The sequence below is a fragment of the Hemitrygon akajei genome, chromosome 27 (assembly GCF_048418815.1).
Source record: "Hemitrygon akajei chromosome 27, sHemAka1.3, whole genome shotgun sequence".
In the NCBI taxonomy this organism is placed as follows: domain Eukaryota; kingdom Metazoa; phylum Chordata; class Chondrichthyes; order Myliobatiformes; family Dasyatidae; genus Hemitrygon; species Hemitrygon akajei.
The window spans coordinates 986,511-1,008,321 of NC_133150.1; the positions used below are offsets into that span (position 1 = coordinate 986,511).

General features: G+C 44.4%; 1 long non-coding RNA gene across 3 annotated transcripts in view; it reads right to left on the reverse strand.

Annotated features, from left to right (window-relative positions):
- LOC140717079 (uncharacterized) overlaps positions 1-21,811 on the reverse strand; it is a 66,479-nt gene that overhangs the window by 13,803 nt on the left and 30,865 nt on the right. Inside the window, exons 2-3 of one of the 3 annotated variants that reach the window (XR_012096440.1) lie at positions 8,153-8,256; positions 2,575-2,706 (exon numbers count right to left, since the gene is read on the reverse strand). This is a non-coding gene — a long non-coding RNA (uncharacterized lncRNA). Of the gene's footprint in view, positions 1-2,574; positions 2,707-8,152; positions 8,257-9,531; positions 10,237-21,811 lie in introns of those variants that run through there. The other 2 variants (XR_012096442.1, XR_012096441.1) reach the window with 2 other exon arrangements.

Below are 21,811 nucleotides of genomic sequence, written 5' to 3' on the forward strand. Positions count from 1 at the left end.
ACAAAGCCTCTCCACCACCAAGACTCCTCCTCGGGGCCACACGCGGAACCTGGGTATCTTACAGTCCCAGGCTAAACTACGGGGGATCTCCGAGCAGCAGTGGGCCCTAGAGACGTGGTGTGCAGGCCCACCACTGTGTGGATACTCCCTGGCGCCCATCAACCACTGTCCCAGCTATGGGTAAATAGCCCCAGTGCCTTGTGGCAAGTCTGTTGAGACAAGGCTAAGGGAGCACACCCTGACAGAAAAGCAAAGCGCTGGCAGCACGCAATAGGCGGGCCTTAACAGACCAAGGACCCGGCAGCCTCCTGCAGCCAAGATGTGGGACTGGTTGTCCTGGGTTCACCCCTGCCACCTTTGTTCACCCTTACCTCATCATGGTGAACATAGTGTTACTGGGGATGGTGCACCCCCTGTGGCACTTTAATATCTTCCTTGCGCAGGTCTCCACCTCTGATCATGTTGAACTACTACCACATATACATGTCCCACTTGCAATAAAACTTGTGAGTCCAGGATAGGACTGTATAATCATCAAAGATCTCACCATTAAAGGAGTGGACGTCGTCATCAGATTCCAATGGACAACCAAAGAGGAGGAGTTCTGGGCCTGTATTCATTGGAATTCAAATGAATGAAGGGTGACCTCATTGAAACCTATCAAATGGTGAAAGGCTGAAACAGCGTGGATGTGGAGAGCATGTTTCAGACGGTGGGCTTCTCAGCTTAGTACATATCATCCCTGGACTCAATGCATGGAAGCCTGTAACCTGCTAAAGTGCAGTTCTCCTATGGAACTGACACACCAGCAGTTGCACCTTCCAGATACCGGTGGGTTTTTTACTGCAGTCAATTGAAACTCCTTGACTGCACACAGGTGATCTCCATTTATCTAATTCTGTGACTTCTTAAACCAATTGGCTGCACCACTGATGATTTGGTGTGTTCAAAACTTAAGCAATAAATTATTTAGTGTTTTATATTTGTAATTAAATCAGATCACTTCGGAGACAAATCCACTGTGATTCAATGTTGTCAAACAATAAAACACAAAAACTTCCAGAGAGGGTGAATACATTTTATAGGCACTGTAGGAGCAGACTAAGGCCATTAGGCCTATCGAGTTTGCTCCACCATTTCATCACAGCTGATCAATTTTTCCTCTCAGCCGCAATTACCAGCCTTCGCCCATATCCCTTCATGCCCTGACCAATCAAGAATCTATCTACCTCTGTCTTTAATATACCTAAACACTTGGCCTCCAAAGCTGCCTTTGGCAAGGAATTCTATAGATTCACTACTCTCTGGCTAAAGAAATACCTCCTCATCACCATTCTAAAATGACGCCCCTCTATTCTGAGGTTGTGTACCAGTTGTTTTAAGTAATTTGCATGTCCAAAAGGATACAAACAATTACAACTACATAAACACATTGATGAAGACTTGACACATTGGTATATACTGTATACTCTCTACAGATGGAATCTTAGTAGTTTCAGACTCTACCTATAGATTCTTCCAGAGGTCACAGTCATAGTTACTCCATTGCTCCATATTAACAAACTCAAAAAGAAAGCACTTGCAGTAAAACTCAAGTTGTCCACCGCACTCGACCCTTTGGTGGTGCCAGACTAACTGAACTTCTGCATGTCATTATCAAGTATCATCATGATGCAGATCATGCCCTCTTCTTAATGCAGGAAGTACAGAAACCTGAAATCTCACATCCCAAGATTCAGGAACAGCTACTTTCCTACAACCATTAGTTGCTTGAACTTTCTTATTTCAACAATTGAACAATTGACAATCTCTTGCACTACAATTGATGTGTGTCTGATTGTGTGAAACAGGACATGTAAAATAAATCACAGTCGCTTTCTTCACTATCTGTATAAATTACACTCAGTCGCCACTGAATGTCTGTTCATGGCCTTTTGCTCCTGTAGCGCTTCCACTTCCAGGTTCAACTTATTGTGCATTCAGAGATGCTCTTCTGCAAACCACCATTGTAATGGATTCTAGAGTATACCCAAAATAAACTTCAACAAAAAAGAATTGAGAGAAGAAGTTTTTCTGCAGGGATTTATCTCCAAACACAAAATGGAAAATATAGAACACAACAAAACACATCAATAAATACCAATAAAGATTTATTGATGATTGACAACCTTTTTGAATTAAATGGGGATCAATGGCTCCACCAGTTGTGGATCATGTAAAACTGATCGAGATGCTACAAAGAGTAACTGGCTTCTCAGCATAGTCCACATCATCCCTGGACTCAGTGCCTGCAAGCCTGCAACCTTCTCAAGTACAGTTGTCTTAAGGAGCTACTGCTTACCTCTCAACGTGATACAGCTCAAAGGTTTAGAGATTTCAGTGGAAATAACCTCCTCACATTATTTTCTGCATGTTTGGGCATTAATATGATGCTATTAAGCAGAAATTATTGCAGATCCATACAAAAACTGCACCTCACCCACGTTTCTGTCTGAACTCCATTAATCATTTAAATGAAGATTATAGGTACTGAAGAACCCATGTTCAGATACAAAGTTGGAAGACATTACTTACTAAGGAGAACAGTAGCCTCACATCCAGACTGACAATTGAATTTCTTGACAAGTCCAAAGACCGTTCTTTTGAAATTCAGAAAAGCATCGCCGAGAGACACAATTTTCACATGGTAGGATCACTTCATTTCATCTATGGACAGAGCAAATAAGTTAAATGCATCCTTCCTTTATTCCTTTACAAACAACATACTTCTGAAATACAATGTGCATTTGTTCTTCCATGACTGTGTAAACATCACAATTGCAATGTGTATAATAAAATATTGAAGAGGATCATTAAATGTACTCTCATATGTTGTCTTGAGAAAATATAGCTTGCAGAATGTTGCTGGAAAAAATAAAAGGCATCCACGGACAATGTTCATTTGCAAATTAACTACCAATCAACTGTCAAGGAAAAGATATCTCTTATACTGAAAATGATGGCAGGTCATGACTTCCACCCAGACCGACTCTGTGGTCTGGGTGGAAGTCAGAAATAAGAAGGGATCAATCAAGGGAGTAGTCTACAGGCCCCCAAATAGCCCTTGGGACACCGAGGAGCAGATAAGCAGGCAGATTTTAGAATGGTGCAGGAAATACAGGGTAGCACTTATGGGTGAGATTTCAACTTCCCTCATATTGAGTGGCACCTCCTGAGTGCAAGGGGGATAGATGGGGCTGAATTTGTCAGGTGTGTTCAAGAAGGATTCCTGACACAGTATGTGGACCGGCCAACGAGAGGAGAGGCTATACTGGATCTAGTTCTGGGTAATGAATCTGGTCAGGTGACAGACCTCTTGGTGGGGGAGCATTTTGGTGAGAGTGACCACAACTCCCTTAGCTTTAGATTAGCTATGGAAAAGGATAAAATCAGACGAAATGGTAAAGTGCTTAACTGGGGAAGGGCTAACTTTGAAAGGATGAGGCAGGAACTAGCGAGAGTAAATTGGAAACAGATGTTCAAAGGGGAAAGCACAGAAGTAATGTGGGAGAAGTTTAGGGAACCACTTGAGCTGGGTTCAGGATAGGTTTGTCCCACTGAGGCAAGGAAAAAAATGGTAGAAAAAGGGAACCGTGGCTGATGAAACACGTGAGGCAACTCGTCAAGAGGAAAAAGGAAGCATATGTTAGATACAAGAAGCAGGAAGTAGGACAGGCTCATGAGAAATATAGGGTAGCCAGGAAGGAGCTAAAGAAAGGACTTAGGAGAGCTCTAAGGGGGCATGAGAAGGCCTTGGCATGTAGGATTAAGGAGAACCCCAAGGCATTCTATACGTATGTGAAAAACAGGAGGATGACAAGAACGAAGGTGGGACCGCTAAAGGATAAAGAGGGAAACATGTGCCTGGAGGCAGAGGAGGTTGGGGAGGTCCTAAATGAATACTTTGCTTCAGTATTCACAAGTGAAAAGGATCTTGATCAGGATGAGGTCGAAGTAGATCCAGCCTGTGTGCTGGACAATGTGGAGATTAAGGAAGAAGTGCTGGATCTTCTTAAAAACATTAAGATTGATAAATTCCCAGGACCGGATATGATACACCCCAGGTTGTTGTGGGAATTGAGAGAAGAAGTCGCAGGAGCATTAGCTATCATCTTTGAATCCTTTTTGGCTATAGGGGAAGTGCCGGAGGACTGGAGAATGGCAAATGTAGTTCCCTTGTTTAAAAAAGGTAATAGGGAGAAACCTGGGAACTATAGACCGGTGAGTCTTATGTCAGTGGTCTGCAAACTACTGGAAAGGATTCTTAAGGACAGGATCTACGAGCATTTAGAGAAGTACAGTCAACTCATGGATAGTCAACATGGCTTTGTGAAGGGAAGATCGTGCCTCACGAACCTGATTGAGTTTTTTGAACATAGAACATAGAATAGTACAGCACATTACAGGCCCTTCAGCCCACAATGTTGTGCTGACCCTCAAACCCTGCCTCACATATAACCCCCCACCTTAAATTCCTCCATATACTTGTCTAGTAGTCTCTTAAACTTCACTAGTGTGCCTGCCTCCACCACCGACTTAGGCAGTGCATTCCACGCAGCAACCACTCTGAGTCAAAAACCTTCCTCTAATATCCCCCTTGAACTTCCCTCCCCTTAACTTAAAGCCATGTCATCTTGTACTGAGCAGTGGTGCCCTGGGGAAGAGGCGCTGGCTGTCCACTCTGTCTATTCCTCTTAATATCTTGTATACCTCAATCATGTCTCCTCTCATCCTCCTTCTCTCCAAAGAGTAAAGCCCTAGCTCCCTTAATCTCTGATCATAATCCATACTCTCTAAACCAGGCAGCATCCTGGTAAATCTCCTCTGTACCCTTTCCAATGCTTCCACATCCTTCCTATAGTGAGGCGACCAGAACTGGACACAGTACTCCAAGTGTGGCCTAACTAGAGTTTTATAGAGCTGCATCATTACATCACATCTCTTAAACTCTATCCCTTGACTTATGAAAGCTAACACCCCATAAGTTTTCTTAACTACCCTATCTACCTGTGATGCAACTTTCAGGGATCTGTGGACATGTAACCCCAGATCTCTCTGCTCCTCCACACTACCAAGTATCCTGCCATTTACTTTGTACTCTGCCTTGGAGTTTGTCCTTCCAAAGTGTACCACCTTACACTTCTCCGGGTTGAACTCCATCTGCCACTTCTCAGCCCACTTCTGCAGCCTGTCAATGTCTCTCTGTAATCTTCGACAATCCTCTACACTATCTACAACACCACCAACCTTTGTGTCATCTGCAAACTTGCCAACCCACCCTTCTACCCCCACATCAAGGTCGTTAATAAAAATCACGAAAAGTAGAGGTCCCAGAACAGATCCTTGTGGGACACCACTAATCACAACCCTCCAATCTGAATGTACTCCCTCCACCACAACCCTCTGCCTTCTGCAGGCAAGCCAATTCTGAATCCACCTGGCCAAACTTCCCTGGATCCCATGCCTTCTGACTTTCTGAATAAGCCTACCGTGTGGAACCTTGTCAAATGCCTTACTAAAATACATGTAGATCACATCCACTGCACTACCCTCATCTATATGCTTGGTCACCTCCTCAAAGAACTCTATCAGGCTTGTTAGGCACGATCTGCCCTTCACAAAGCCATGCTGACTGTCCCTGATCAGACCATGATTCTCTAAATGCCCATAGATCCTATCTCTAAGAATCTTTTCCAACAACTTTCCCACCACAGACATAAGGCTCACTGGTCTATAATTACCCGGACTATCCCTACTACCTTTTTTGAACAAGGGGACAACATTCGCCTCCCTCCAATCCTCCGGTACCAATCCTGTGGACAACGAGGACATAAAGATCCTAGCCTGAGGCTCAGCAATCTCTTCCCTCGCCTCGTGGAGCAGTCTGGGGAATATTCCATCAGGCCCCGGGGACTTATCCGTCCTAACGTATTTTAACAACTCCAACACCTCCTCTCCCTTAATATCAACATGTTCCAGAACATCAACCTCACTCATATCGTCCTCACTGTCATCAAGTTCCCTCTCATTGGTGAATACCGAACAGAAGTATTCATTGAGGACCTCGCTCACTTCCACAATCGCCAGGCACATCTTCCCACTTTTATCTCTAATCGGTCCTACCTTCACTCCTGTCATCCTTTTGTTCTTCACATAATTGAAGAATGCCTTGGGGTTTTCCTTTACCCTACTCGCCAAGGCCTTCTCATGACCCCTTCTTGCTCTTCTCAGCCCCTTCTTAAGCTCCTTTCTTGCTACCCTATATTCCTCAATAGACCCATCTGATCCCTGCTTCCTAAACCTCATGTATGCTGCCTTCTTCCACCTGACTAGATTTTTCACTTCACTTGTCACCCATGGTACCTTCACCCTACCATTCTTTAGCTTCCTCACCGGGACAAATTTATCCCTAACATCCTGCAAGATATCCCTAAACATTGACCACTTTTGTTACCTCTTTTTGAAGAGGTAACAAAAGAAATTGATGACGGTAGGGCAGTGGATGTGGTCTACATGGACTTTAGCAAGGCAGTTGACAAGGTCCCTCATGAGAGACTCATCCAGAAAGTCATGAGGCATGAGATAAGTGGAAGCTTGGCTCTTTGGATAAAAAATTGGCTTAAAGGAAGAAAGGTAGTTGTGGAAGGAAAGTATTCTGCCTGGAGGTCGGTAACTAGTGGAGTGCCGCAGGGATCTGTTCTGAGACACCTGCTATTTGTGAATTTTATAAATGACCTGGATGTAGAGGTGGAAGGATGGGTGAGTAAGTTTGCGGATGACACGAAGATTGGAGGAGTTGTGGATGGAGCTGTAGGTTGTCAAAGGTTACAAGAGGATACAGACAGGCTGCAGAGTTGGGCATAAAAATGGCAGATGGAGTTCAATCTGGATAAGTGTGAGTTGATGCATTTTGGAAGGACAAACCAGAAGACTGAGTACAGGATTAATGGTCAGTTACTTAAGAGTGTGGATGAACAAAGGGACCTTGGGGTTCAAATCTATATATCCCTTAAGGTCGCTGCACAGGTTGATAGGATAGTTAAGGCGGCCTTTGGGGTGCTAGGCTTCATTAACAGGGGGATTGAGTTCAAGAGTAGAGAGGTCATGTTGCAACTCTACAAATCTCTGATGAGACTGCACTTAGAGTATTGTGTTCAATTCTGGTCACCTCATTATAGGAAGGATGTGGAAGCTATGGAGAGGGTGCAGAGGAGATTTACCAGGATTTTGCCCGGTTTGGAGAACAAGTCACATGAAGCAAGGTTAGCAGAGCTGGGACTTTTCTCTTTGGAGCGTAGAAGAATGAGAGGGGACTTGGATAGAGGTCTACAAGATTATGAGAGGCATAGATAGGTTGGATAGTCAGTAACTGTTTCCCGGGCACCAATAGCAAACACCAGAGGGCATATGTACAAAATTAAGGGAGGGAAGTTTAGGGGAGACATCAGGGGTAAGTTTTTACACAGAGGGTTGTGAGTGCCTGGAATGACTTGACAGGGATGGTGGTGGAGGCTAAAACATTAGGGGTATTTAAGAGCCTCTTGGACAGGCACATGAATGAAAGAAAAATAGAGGGTTATGGGGTAGTGTGGGTTTAGTATTTTTTTTAAGGATTATATGGGTCGGCACAACATGTAGGGCTGAAGGGCCTGTACTGTGCAGTAACCATATAACCATATAACAATCACAGCACGGAAACAGGCCATTCCGGCCCTCCTAGTCCGTGTTCTAGTGTTCTATGGTTCTATGGTCATGCAGTGATGTGCTACTTTCCATCACTGTCAACATTTTTAAATACAAAGTCATGAAAGAAATCAAAGGGCAAGTTATCTGACTTCTTTATACATAAACATGAGTAAAGTCACTGGTATACGAGGGGACACGAGTGAATCTGCAGATGCTGGAAATAAATAAGAAAAAATAAAAAACACAAAATGCTGGCAGAACTCAGCAGGCCAGACAGCATCTATGGGAGGAGGTAATAATGATGTTTCGGGCCAAAACCCTTCATCAGGAGTGAAGTAACATGGGGTGATTGATAAGTTCGTAGCCTAAGGTAGAAGGGGTCAATTTTAGAAAACCTAGCACATTTATTTTTCCTACATTTACGCACTTAGTCCAGCGGTCGTGGAGCATACGGATCCCTTCTTTGTAGAAGTCGGCGTCTTGGACCTCCAGAAGTAATCTACAGGATGGGGTTATTAATAAGTTTGTGGCCTAAGGGAGAAGGAGAAGAGTTATTAACTTCAAACTTTCTACATTTTCACTCAAGGAGTTGAACTGCACGTGTATGTAATAAGAGCTGTACAACTCATCTCCTTCTACCTTAGGTCACGAACTTATCAATCACCCCTGCTGTTGACCGGTTCTACAAAGAAGGGATCTGTATGTGCCACAACCGTTGGACTAAGTGTGTACACGTAGGAGGAGACTATGGTGAAAAATAAATGTGCTAAGTTTTTTAAAATTGACTCATTCTACCTTAGGCCATGAACTTACCAATCACCCCTCGTATTTCATCAGCAAAATAAACGTAATTAGAAGTGAAAAGTGTGTGGAACCCAAAGGTAGTATTTTGAGAAGCTCAAAAGTAACTTTCTATTCGACATTGATATAATACACTGCAGGAACTATCAGGAGTATCAGAAGTAATGACAACACACTTAAGTGTGCAGACTTAACTAATAATAAAGTACCGAATAATAATATACCTCTCTGACAGCTCGGACGGTCTTGAACTGGTCATGGAAGCACGACTGTCAGGGAATTGTCCGTGTATCCAGGTCCCAGTTAAACATAAAAACACTGCACTCCCGGCATTCCGTCTGGGTCTCAATCCGTGCACCAAGCTCATCCAGCTTATTACCCAAGGACCCCACGTCTCCCTTGATGATTGCGGGGACAGAAGGTCTACATTTCCTCCTCCCAGCCTTAATCTTCGCTCCAGTTCATTCTTCAATTGATACCAACACCACTGCCTTTATTCTCCTCTCTCTGAACACTCTTCCTCTCTCCTTTATGGCTCTTCTTCCATATTGTTTCTGAATACCCTTCCAACATCACTGTTTGTCTTTCGTCCTCCTTGTCTCAAAACACCTTCTCTCACTTATCATTTTTGTCCTCCTTGACGAAGCCATTCACTGACAACGGCTGAGAAGTGAAGCACGAGACCACCATGTGAACTCCCTGGGCAAATCGTGGAGAATAAGCCCTGTGAGGTCTTTCCTTGGCCAAGGATGGCACACACAGCGGCTGGGTCTTTTGCATATTTGCTAAGTCTCTGTTATAGTTATCTCACCAATAATGCAAAAGTTATATTTATATACAGCAAAACAATTTTTTAAACAGGGACAGCCCCATGCTGAAGAAAGACCAGTGGGAGCGTGTATTAATACAAATATTTATATTTTAAATTAACTCCATTGTCTATGAACAGAAAAATACCCGTAACTTATATTTTTCCCATTTGTATCACTGGGTGAAAATATTTACCTTAATCAGCCACAGTGATAAGCTGCATTGAATCTCAGCCATCCTCTTGTGATCGCCACCGTCCACAATTTCAAAAGCCAAAGTATCCTTGAGCTTCTGTTCCAATGTCTCCAGTGTCATGGGAAAACCTAGTTTGAAACGGGGTCCAGAATAGACCCTATGAACTGTGCTGCTATTGAGAGAGAGCGGCATCCAGCGCAATGAGAGAGAGAGAGAGAGACAGAAACTGCTAGAAAGATTGATGTTATGGTTTCTCTACCAGCTTATTTACCTTTCCCCAAGGTCACTTGCCTGCTTGTTAAAGTTCCTACAGAGAGAGGAGAACGGAGCAGGTTGATGGACAGCTGGTGTCCAACATGTGGAGATAAAAACCAGGTCCGCTGTTACACGGAGAGACACACACCACGAGACACACAGGTTCGGACACTGAACGAGCTTTGTTGTACCCACAAGAAGGTGGGGTTTTGGAGGATCGATTTGGGGAAATCAATCAGTGGCTCACAGTGTGAAAAGGTGCAACTGGTGGGGAATTATTTGTGTGTCCACCCTTGCCTGGGTGATAATTCCACCACTGAAGAATGGACATACGTATCATGGTCATAGTCAGTGACCACAACAGGACTTCGGAAGACAACGGGAAGATCGACAGCACCAGCTCACCTATCACCTCTCTCTCTCTCTCTCTCCCTCCCCAACGCTACTCAACTACATACCACAAAATGAACTGAACTCTTCATCATCGTAAGACTCTATCCATTTACCCCTAGGTTTGAAAAAGCCTAGTTTTGTTTCTATATATATACACACACACACACACACATATACATATCATTGCTAACCTGTTCCAATATATTTGCATTTATATTACTGTATAATAAACATTTAGTTTATAGCAATACCAGACTTCAACAATGTGTTTTCCATTTCTGCTGGTTCTTTAACCCAGTCACAGGGTACGTGACACCAGGAACTCAAGATCATTCTGCAGCTCTTTGCTACCCCCAGCTAGGCAGGAAATTGTGCTTTGCTTGAACACTTAATTCTGATGAATTGAATATTCAAGGATCAATCATCCAAAAAATAACAGAGTCTTTCCTTTGTCATTACTCTGGGAATGTGGAGACTGGATTACCATCCAGGATGGAGTTTGCAATGCACCGGATGCAAGGGGCTGTAAAAGGTTTTAGACTCAGCCAGTTCCATCATGGCCACAGTCCCCTCACCAGCAAGGATATCTTCAAGAGGCGCTGCCTCAAGAAGGCCCATCCAGAACATCTACTTCACATTTCTACCTTTGATAAGGACGTATTGGAGCCTGAAGACCGAAACTCAACATTTTAGAAACTGCCAGATTTCTGAATGGGGAAAATGCTGGCACCATCAGAATCCAGGAACATGTCTGACCAGAGTTCACATCTCTAATTTCATTTCCTCTGAAATGATTTGCTGGATTCTCGCCATTTCAATCACCCTACCCATTGATCCACACTGGCTCCTGAAACTCTAACTTGACCTTTTAAAAATTTTAATATCTGTCATCAAACTCTCCCTCACTATGATTGACCATTAGGTTCAGCATACAACCTAAAGGCTCCATGGGCTCCCACCCACACTTCATTACATCTGCGACACACACATCCTTTCCACAACCTTTCATGACGGTACCGTCTGCCTCTGAGCAGAGTTCCCAAACTGTGTGTGTGTGTGTGTGTGTGTGTGTGTGTGTGTGTGTGTGTGTGTGTGTGTGTGTGTGTGTGTGTGTGTATATATATATATATATAAATAAAAAGAGCAGGGACCTCTGATGATTCATTGAGATCATTGTTAATCTATGACTTACCCACCAGGACCTCATATCCTTTAATACTTAGGAATCTGAGGTTGAACTTGACACTTGTGGACTGTATTTTTGTTTGTGCAAGTGTTTTCTAACTATTCCACAGCAAGACCTGGTTCTATTTTTAGAGATCCTCACCTTTGGACTCCTCTACTTTGATAGAGAGATTTTCTTTCCAACTACCCTCTCAGCTTCCCATAACATATTGTCCTCTTTAACCAAGTAATCACAACCCCTTTTGTGTAGCTAGAAACCTACTACAAGGAATATATTTGAACTACTGGTGAACCAACATCAACTGAAAATCAACTATAAATTCAGTTCCAGAAGGTCACAAAGGACTTTCAAAGTGACATCTGAAATACAGACTGTAAAGTGAGGAAACTGAGAAAAGTGGTTTCTTTTTCAAACAAGATTTGCCAATGACATAATTTCTCTGATACATTATCTCCAAAAAGGCTCTGCAGTGTGACCTGCTGGCCTGGAGACTTAAAGCTTCTCCAGATACTGATAATTATGGAGCTCTTTCCAAAGGAAGTAACTTCCTTCAGAAAAATTGGAAACAAAGGACTAATTGAGTGAAATGAGGTACATTCTCAAAGGCAATGAATTTAGTACTGAACAGACAATCACAGGAGAGCAGTCTGCATCAATTGTCTGACAGTGATAGGATTCTTTTGTATTATAAATAGAGATATTTGGGGGACAAAAGCCTTTGCTACTTCCAAAGGACTCCATTCAGGTTTGGTGACCTGTGCAGACAGAGGAGGTAGGCCCCATTGGTGGATGACCAGGCTGAATTGTCTCCTGGACCTGTGGTGGTTCAGTCCGAAGTCCATGGTCTGGTCCATGGAATCTGGACTCCGGGTTTTCCAGCGGGTCCTTGCTGCGGTTGGACTTAACCAGAAACACCTGAGGCTAATATTGGAACTGGGAATATAAATGGCCCTGGCATTGAGTGTGGTTGGGGGGTTGTCTTGTCAAGAGACTTATGGCACAGATGGCTGGTGGAAGGCTAGAACGGGCTAATGCCATCCTTGGGGCTGTGTTGGAGAACCATGGCTTCTGGGAGCCTTGCTGGTAGTAGTTGGAGCGGTCATTGCGGTAGGGATTCAGCTGTTTCCCGGGCCAGCTGGGTGGCCGTCAGCCACTCCGAGCTAGGTGGGGATCCGGTTGTTTCCGCAGCCAGCCAAGGCTACTCGGAGCTACCCCGGTGCAGAGATGGAACTGTCTGTCGTTCTTTAGTATTTGTCTCTTCCTGTCCTTGCCTCTGTGGGGTAAATCAGACTGTTCTGCCGTTGCCCTGCGGGGGGAATCTGTCTTGTCTTGGCCTTTGTCGGTAGGTCAGGCCGTTCTGCCGTTACCTGACAGATGGTCCTGCCCCACCTTGGTGTGGAGTTATAGATGAGTCCCGGCTTGTCGGAGGATAAGTCCCAGCTCCATGTTGATGTAAAGTTCCTAGTCTGCCCCTAGCTCCAGCCTCAGAGTTCCCCAAGCTCCACGACCCCAAGCCTCACGCCTCGACCCAAGCCGCAAGATCCCAAGTCCCTAGCCAAGCCTCGTAACATCCTTGCCTGGATTTGGGGGTCCGAGCCCAAGGCAAGACCCAGGTTCTGGGTCCTTGTCCAGTCTCGGGCTCAGAGTCCACCCCAGGCTCCTTGTTCCCAGTCCCTCTTCCTGGTCCTGCTTTCCTTGCCTCGACTGCATCCCGTCCCATCCTTGGGTTCCGTCTAGTCCTGTTTCCGGGACTCCAAAGTCTGTGTCCTGCAGTTGGGTCCTGATTCAACACCCGACTTATGACAGAACCAAAGTTGCCTTTTATCAGAGTCGGATATGAAGCTGCCAAAAAGTTAAATATTAAATTTTGAAATCACTCTGATTTTCAGAGTACAGAGACAGAGTACAGTGTTCAGCATTTATTGCTGAATGCAGAATTTCTTATTGTATAATCCTATATAATGCAATCCTACTTTGATTTCTTATAATGGCTTTGTTAAATTAATTAAATTGTTTTATACTAGTTGCAGTGTCACTTGATTTTACTTTGCCTTTAAAGAATGCTGGAATATGCTGTTCCGAAAGTTAGCTTGTTTCTCTTTTCCTGGCTGGGTCAGGCTCAACACAGACAAGGACAAGGCTAATCATTTAGTTCTGGTGATCTTATGTCATAATACTGTGCACATGGACACCAACTGAATAGGTAGAAAGTTGAAAGAGGTCCTCCACAGTGAGTTGGAAAAAAGCTTGACTCTCAACTGCCAGACATATATGGAGTTCTGCTAATGTCAATTTCAATAAAGCAAATTGGTTCTAAGGTGATTGATGAATTCGGGAACACTATTTGCATGACGTGGGACAACACGTGGGACAACAATTGTGAAAACCATTTTAAATCTGTTCTTTCTTCAGCCAATAAGCTGACCATATATAACACAAGGCATCTTTGGAATAAATGTCTTCCATTATAGCTGAGCTACTTGCAACGTGTATTATCACAAATTTACTGACATTTTCATACAAAGTCTTTCATCTAACCAACAGTAAAGCAACCTCTACAGACCTAATTTCCATTGTATTTGCTGCATTACTGCTTTTCAAAATGCATCACCAAAAATACACTCCTAATAGAAGCATAGAAAACCTACAGCACAATACAGGCCCTTTGGCCCACAAAGTTGTGCTGAACATGTCTCTACCTTAAAAATTACTAGGCTTACCTATAACCCTCTATTTTACTAAGCTCCATTTTAAGTCTCTTAAAAGACCCTATCGTATCTGCCTCCACCACCGTGCCGGCCCATTCCAAGCACTCACCGTGCTGACTACTCCTAATCATATTATGCCTCCCTAATTGTTCATAAATCCTGCCTCTCAGAATCTTTTCCATCAATTTACCAACCATTGAAGTAAGACTCACTGGCCTATAATTTCCTGAGCTATCTCTACTCCGATTCTTGAATAAAAGAACAACATTCGCAACCCTCCAATCCTCCGGAATCTCTCCTGTCCCCATTGATGATGCAAAGATCATCACCAGAGGCTCAACAATCTCCTCCCTCACCTCCCACAGTAGCCTGGGGTACATCTCATCCAGTCCTGGTAACTTATCCAACTTGATGCTTTTCTAAAGCTCCAGCACATCCTCTTTCTTAATATCTACATGCTCAAGCTTTTCAGTCTGCTGAAAGTCATCACTAGTGATGACATCCATAGTGAATACTGAAGCTAAGTATTCATCTTCTTCTTGACTAGATTTATTACAGCCTTTGTACACCACGGTTTCTGGACCCTACCATAACTTCCCTGTCTCAATGGAATGTACCTATACAGAACTCCACAGAAATATCCCCTGAATATTTGCCATATTTCTTCTGCACTTTTCCCTGAGAACACCTGTTTCCAACTTAAGCATCCAATTTCCTGCTAATAGCCTCACAATTCCCCTTACTCCAATTAAATGCTTTTCTAACTTGTCTGTTCCTATCCCTCTCCAATGCTATTGTAAAGGAGACAGAATTATGATCACTATCTCCAAAATGCTCTCCCACTAAGAGATCTGACACCTGACCAGGTTCATTTCCCAATACTAAATCAAGTACAGCCTCTCCTCTTGTAGGCTTATCTACATATTGTGTCAAGAAACCTTCCTGAACACACCTAACAAACTCCACCCCATCTAAACCCCTTGTTCTAGGGAGATGCCAATCGATATTAGGGAAATTAAAATCTGTCATCACGACAACTCTGTTATTATTACACCTTTCCAGGATTTGTTTCCCTATCTGCTCCTTGATATCCCTGTTACTATGGGGTGGCCTATAAAAAACACCCTGTATTGACCCCTTCCTGTTCCTAACCTCCACCCATAGAGACTCCATAGACAATCTTTCCATGGTGTCCACCTTCTCTGCAGCCATGACACTATCTCCACCTCTTTTGCCTCCCTCCCTGTCCTTTCTGAAACATCTAAAACCCAGCATTTGAAGTAACCATTCCTGTTCTTGAGCCATCCAAGTCTCTGCAATGGCCACCACATCATATCTCCAAGTACTGATCCACACTCTAAGCTCATCTGCTTTGTTCACAACACTCCTTGCGTTAAATTAGACACATCTCAAACCTTCGGTCTGAGTGTGTCACTTCTCTATCACCTGCCTATCCTCCCTCTCGCACTGTCTACAAGCTTTCTCTATTTGTGAGCCAACCTCCCCTTCTCCAGTCTCTTCAGTTTGGTTCCCACCCCCCCCCCAACAATTCTAGCTTAAACTCCCCCCAGTAGTCTTAGCAAACCTCCCCACCAGGATATTGGTCCCCCTGGGATTCAAGTGCAACCCATCCTTTTTGTACAGGTGACATCTGTCCCAAAAGAGGTCCCAATGATCCAGAAATCCGAATCCCTACCTTTTGTTCCAATCCCTCAGCCACGCATTTATCCTCTACCTCATCCTATTCCTATTCTCACTGACACATGGCACAGGCAGTAATCCCGAGATTACTACCTTTGTGGTCCTGATTCTCAACTTCCTTCCTAACTCCCTGCAGTCTTTTTTCAGGACCTCTTTCTTTTTCCTACCTATGTCATTGGTACCAATATGTACCACCACCTCTGGCTGTTCTCCCTCCCACTGCAGAATATCTTGGACACGATCCAAATCATCCTGGACCCTGGCACCTGGGAGGCAAACTACCATCCAAGTTTCTTTCCTGTGTCCACAGAATCACCTGTCTGACCCCCTAACTATAGAGACCCCTATCACTACTGCTGAGAAAAGTGGAAAAATATACTTTGCGAAACACCAACATTCAGATACATGCAAAATATTAAAAAATGCAGAAAGCATTGCAACATGTCAGGAACAAGAATGTGCTAATTTGTAACCCTGAATAATATTTCTGCTTGGGAATTGCTGCGATAACACCAATGATGGCTGAAACCTTGAGCTTACAAATGTTGGACAATATCTACATCATCTGTTTTACAGAATAATTAATATTCAGTAAATAAACATCTCACATGTAAACACACACAGGCACAAAGACCAGTGTAACATTGCTCATTTGACAGAGACTTCCACTTCCATTGACGGAGGAGTCAAGAACTAGAGACACTGAATAAGTTGAAAGTGGCTCATGGAAGGGGTGCATGTGTGTGATGTCAGTCCATCTGCAAGTTGCTGGGATAAGGGGACATGAGAAGCATCAACAGGCAGGTGAGGGAGGTATTGACTGCCAGAGAAGAAATATGACAGCACGTGCAAAATTTGAATTTGCCACCGTTTGTCAGAGTTAGATGCAGAGAAACAGGCACAACTTTTCTGTGCGGGCAAGTTACCTAATTTCCCTGCAACTAGATCCATTTGCCTGCCTTTGACCGTTATCCCTCTTAAGCCTTTCCTATCTATGTATCATCCTAACTATCATTTAAATGTTGTGATTGTACCCGTCTTTATCATGTCCTCTGGCAGATCATTCCACTCAACACTCTCCGTACAGGAAAAAGTTACTCCGCAGGCTCCTTTAAAATCTTACCCCTCCTTCAGTTCTCAAGTTAGTTAACTCAACCTCTTTTTGTGCGCGCCACTTCCTGTTACAGTTCAAGGTTGTACACAGTTCAAGGTTTTATGTCTAAAACTAAATTATCTCACATTTACCCAGATGTTAATCCCTACTGCGACAAACGCAAAAGGGGCGAGGCTTCCCTTATTCACATGTACTGGACATGTCCTAGCTTGGAAAAATACTGGAAAGATGTTTTCCAAACTCTATGCCAAATACTTAATTACAATCTGGAATCTAAGCCTTTTTAAATCAAAGCAAGAGGCTGAGAGTGAAGGAGTAAAGGCATCTCGGAGAGAAGTCATTTTTTTTACTATTCAGAGAAAAGCGGCTAGACTGCACAGGCGCATGACGTAGAGCAGGTGTCACCAACCGTTTTTGCACCGCGGACCAGTTTAATATTGACAATATCCTTGCGGACTGGCCGACCGGTGGTGGGGGGGAGGGGGTGTTAATCACTACCGGAATATAGGTGATAAGTCACATACAAGTGGCTAATCCACTCAATTTCGTTTTTAAAAGGGTTTATCTAACAAATTTAATATTAAACACACAGTGCATATTTTCCTTACGTGAACATAGTGATAAGTCGATTATAACTCATTTATAAGTCAATATCATAACATTTTAAGTAACATTTGGATATTAAACACACAGCACATATTTTCCTCAAATGAACATATAAAATCATTGCAACACACCAGTGAGAGGACAAGGTAAGGGCCGAAGGTCCCCATACCGGGGCTGCGGTGGTCGCAGTCCAGAGAGCGGCCGACAAAAGTTTGGCTCGAGGGATGACTTTCAGTAGATCACAGTGAGGTAGCTGCTCTGCTACTTATGAAACATTGAGCCTGAAGTAGGTCGTCTGTGAATATTTTAGTGCTGGGTTCCCCACGAACATTTGGTGTGCTAAACAGGTTTAGAGGCAGCGCCCATTTGTCCGCGCTCCAAGCCAGTACCAACGGCACTTCGAGGCAGCCGGTTACCCGAGGCCAACCAGCAATCTCTGGTGCGAGGGTATCACTGCGTTTTGGGTGACTGATGACCTCGCGTGTGTTCAAGTTCAACAGTGGGCGTGACAGGGAATGAGGAAAGGTGCAGCTGACTCATTTTGTTTCCTCGTGGCCCAGTAGCACATGCTTTGTTGGGGACCACTGACGTAGAGCACCAAAAGTTTTAAAAGGAGAGGAATTTTTCAATGGTTTTTTAAATTGAAGCAAGAGGCTGAGAGTGAAGGGGTAAAAGTATCTTGGACAGAAGTCTTTTTTTAATGCTTGGGGAAAAGAGGCTAGACTGTGCAGGCGCATGACATAGTGTGCCAAAGGTTTAAAAAAAAAGACCGCCAGTGGGCGGCAGAGTGACAGGGAGCATAGTGGGACGGCTTTGGATCAACAGGCTTTGGCGTGAACAGGCAGAGGAGAGGGTAGGTTACGGTAAGTTTTATTTTGTTCGTTTAGAGTAGAGAGAATGCCAGGTAGGATGTTGGAATGCTCCTCTTGCAGGATGTGGGAAGTCAGGGAGACCTCCAGTCTCCCTGACAACGACACCTGCAAGAGGTGCATCCAGCTGCAGCTCCTAACAAACCATGTTAGGGAACTGGAGCAGGAGCTGGATGACCTCTGGATAATTTGGGAGAATGAGGAGCTTATAGATAGTAATTTCAGGGAGGTAGCTACGCCAAAGGAGCTGGGCACAGGTAATTGGGTTACCGTCAGGCGAAGGAAAGGGAAAGGGCAGGCAGAGCAGGGTTCCTCTGTGGCCATTCCCCTCAACAAGTATACCGATTTGGACACTGTTGGAGGGATGGCTTACCTAGGACAAGCTGCGGCAGCCGGATCTCTGGCACTGAGTCTGGTTCTGCAGTGCAGGAGGGAGGGTGGAAGAAGAAGAGAGCGGTAGTGATAGGGGACTCTATAGTCAGGGGTACAGACAGTTGGTTCTGTGGTTGTGACAGAGACTCCCAGATGGTTTGTTGCCTCCAAGGTGCCAGGGTCAGGAATGTCTCTGATCACATGCACAGAATTCTGAAGTGGGAGGGTGAGCAGCCAGATGTCATGGTACACATCGGTACCAATGACGTAGGAAGAAAGAGTGAGGAGGTCCTGGAGAGTGAGTATAGAGAGCTTGGTAGGAAGTTAAAAAGCAGGACCTCGAGGGTAGTAATCTCAGGCCTGCTACCTGTGCCAAGTGCCAGTGAGCATAAGAATAGGATGCTCTGGAGGATGAACACATGACCGAGGAACTGGTGTAGGGGGCAGGGTTTCAGATTTCAGAATCATTGGGATTTCTTCTGGGACAGGTGGGACCTGTACAAGAGAGACGGGTTACACCTGAACTATAGGGGGACAAATATCCTTGCAGGGAGGTTTGTTAGTGCTACTGGGGAGGGTTTAAACTAGATTTGCAGGGGGATGGGAACCAGAGTTCCAGACCGGGTTGAAAGTAAAGAAGGGTTGTATGTGGTGGTATTAATCTTCTGAGGTGTGTCTATTTCAATGTGAGGAGTACTGTGAGGAAGGCTGACGAGCTGAGGGTGTGGATTGACATGTGGAATTATGACATCGTAGCCATTAGTGAAACTTGGCTAAAGGAGCACTGCTGTAACATTTTCCCTGACTGGCAATGCCACCCCTCCACCCTTAACCCCTCTGCCTCTATCAGGTCTGAAACAGGAACTCTGGAACATTAAGCTGCCAGTCCTGCCCCTCCATGTGCACAGAATTATGAGATAAGATCATCCAAAAGTATACAGTTAGCCTTCTCCCTGTCTGTGTTGGTCTTGAGTCCATCCAGGAAAAGAAAAATGAGCTAATCATTGGATCAGCACATTTCAGGACTCTTTAAAAGTTTGGTAAAATCAAGTGACACTGCAACATTATGATCCAAGATGGCGGCGCGACGCAGCTTGCAGCGGCCACTCCGGAGCTGATTATCAGTTATTTGTGAAGTGGGGTGCTATGCACAATCATAATCGATTGAAAACAGACATGGGAGCACAGAGGAACATCTGGAAATCTCCAGGAGGATCTTCTTCATTGCTGCTGCTGTGAGGTCTGGGACTCTGCTGGGAAGAACAGGCCCCCAGTCCTCGGGGTCGCGTTGCCAATGGCCGTTGGCGGGGCCGTCTTAATACGCTCGGCAGAGGATGGTGCTCGGAGAAGCTGTGCCGGAGGGGATGGTTGTCGGCTCGGAGGTTCGATGGACTCGGAGTCCGCTGCGGTCAGGTCGCTTTTGTCTGCGAGGCTGGTTTCGATGGAGCTTTCATTGTCTGCTGTATCTGCGAGGCTGAGTTGGGCAGCGCCGTGGAAGTCTATAGCGGGGATATTCCCTTCTGCCGCCGGCGTGGGATGGCGAGTCTGTCGGGACCCTGGGGACTTGTGGAAATTGTGTGGTGATTTCTTTTGAACTTATAGTCCTTTAATATCTTTGGACTATTTTTATTGTGCCCATGGTCTGTTTTTTTATGCTATTGTTTGCACTGTTGTAACCATATGTTGTAACTATGTGGTTTTGTGCAGGTCTTGTAGCTTTAGTTTTTGGTCTTGTTTGTCTGGTGGATTTGGAGCTCCTTTCCGGGGAACGTGCTAAGACGGTAGCGCGATATTAATATGCAGCAGCCTCTCCGGACTCTGGATTGGGGATTGCCAAATGTTATGTGGATTTTCTGGTGTAGTCTGCTTTTGTGATATCATTCTGGAGGAACATTGTCTCATTTTTTAACTGCATTGCATTTGTGGTTTCTAAATGACAATGAACTGAATCTGAATCTGAACATATATAAAAATGTAATTAATAAATCAAAGCCATTATCAGATATTAAAGATTACATCATAAGATTATACAAATATTACAATATTCTGCAATAAATGCTGAATACCAATATAATGTACTCTGACAAGCTCAAGGCAGATTTCAAAATTCAACTAATTTGCAACTTAAGATTCAACTCTGCTTAAAGACGAACACGAAAAAGTCTGAAGATGCTATATATCCAAATCAACACACATTAAATACTGGAGGAGCTCAGCAAGCCAGGCAGCATCTATGCAAAAGAGGAAACAGTTGATGTTTAGGGTCAAGTCACTTCATTAGGATTGGGAAAAAAAAGATGAGAAGTTAGTGAAAGAAGGTGGGGGATGGGAGGAGGAAGTACAAGGTGGTGAAACCAGGAAAAGGGAGGGGGTTAAGTAAAGAGCTGGGAACATGACTGGTGAAAGAGATAAAGAGCTGAAGGAGGAGGAATCTGATAGAAGAGGGCAGAAACCATGGAGGAAAAGGAAGGAGGAGGAGAACCACCAGAGGGTGATGATGAGCAGGTAAGGAAATAAGGTGAGAGGGAAACAGGAATGGGGAATAATTAAGGGGGTGGGGTACTAATTACCTTAAGTTTGAAAAATGGATGTTCATGCTATCATGTTGGAGGCTACCCAGATGGAATATAAGGTGTTGCTCCTCCTGAGTGTGGACTCATTGTGGCAGTAGAGGAAGCCATGGACTGACATGTCGGAATGGGAATGGGAAGTAGAATTGCAATGAGTAGTAACTAGATCAGGCTTTCTCTGGTGGACGGAGTGTAGGTGCTCGGTGAAGCGGTCTCCCAACCACTGATCTCCCTCCTGGTACGTGTCCTTGTAAGCAGAACAAGTTTCAAACTTGACCCTTCATCTCCTCCCTCACCATTTAGGGCCCCAAACAGTCCTTCCAGGTGAGGCAATACTTCACCTGTGAGTGCACTGGGGTCAGCTACTGTATCCAGTGCTCCCAGTATGCCCTCCTGTATATAGAACATAGAATACTACAGCACAGTACAGGCCCTTTGGCCCACAATGTTGTGCTGACCCTTAAAACCTGCCTCCCATATATCCCCCCACCTTAAGTTCCTCCATA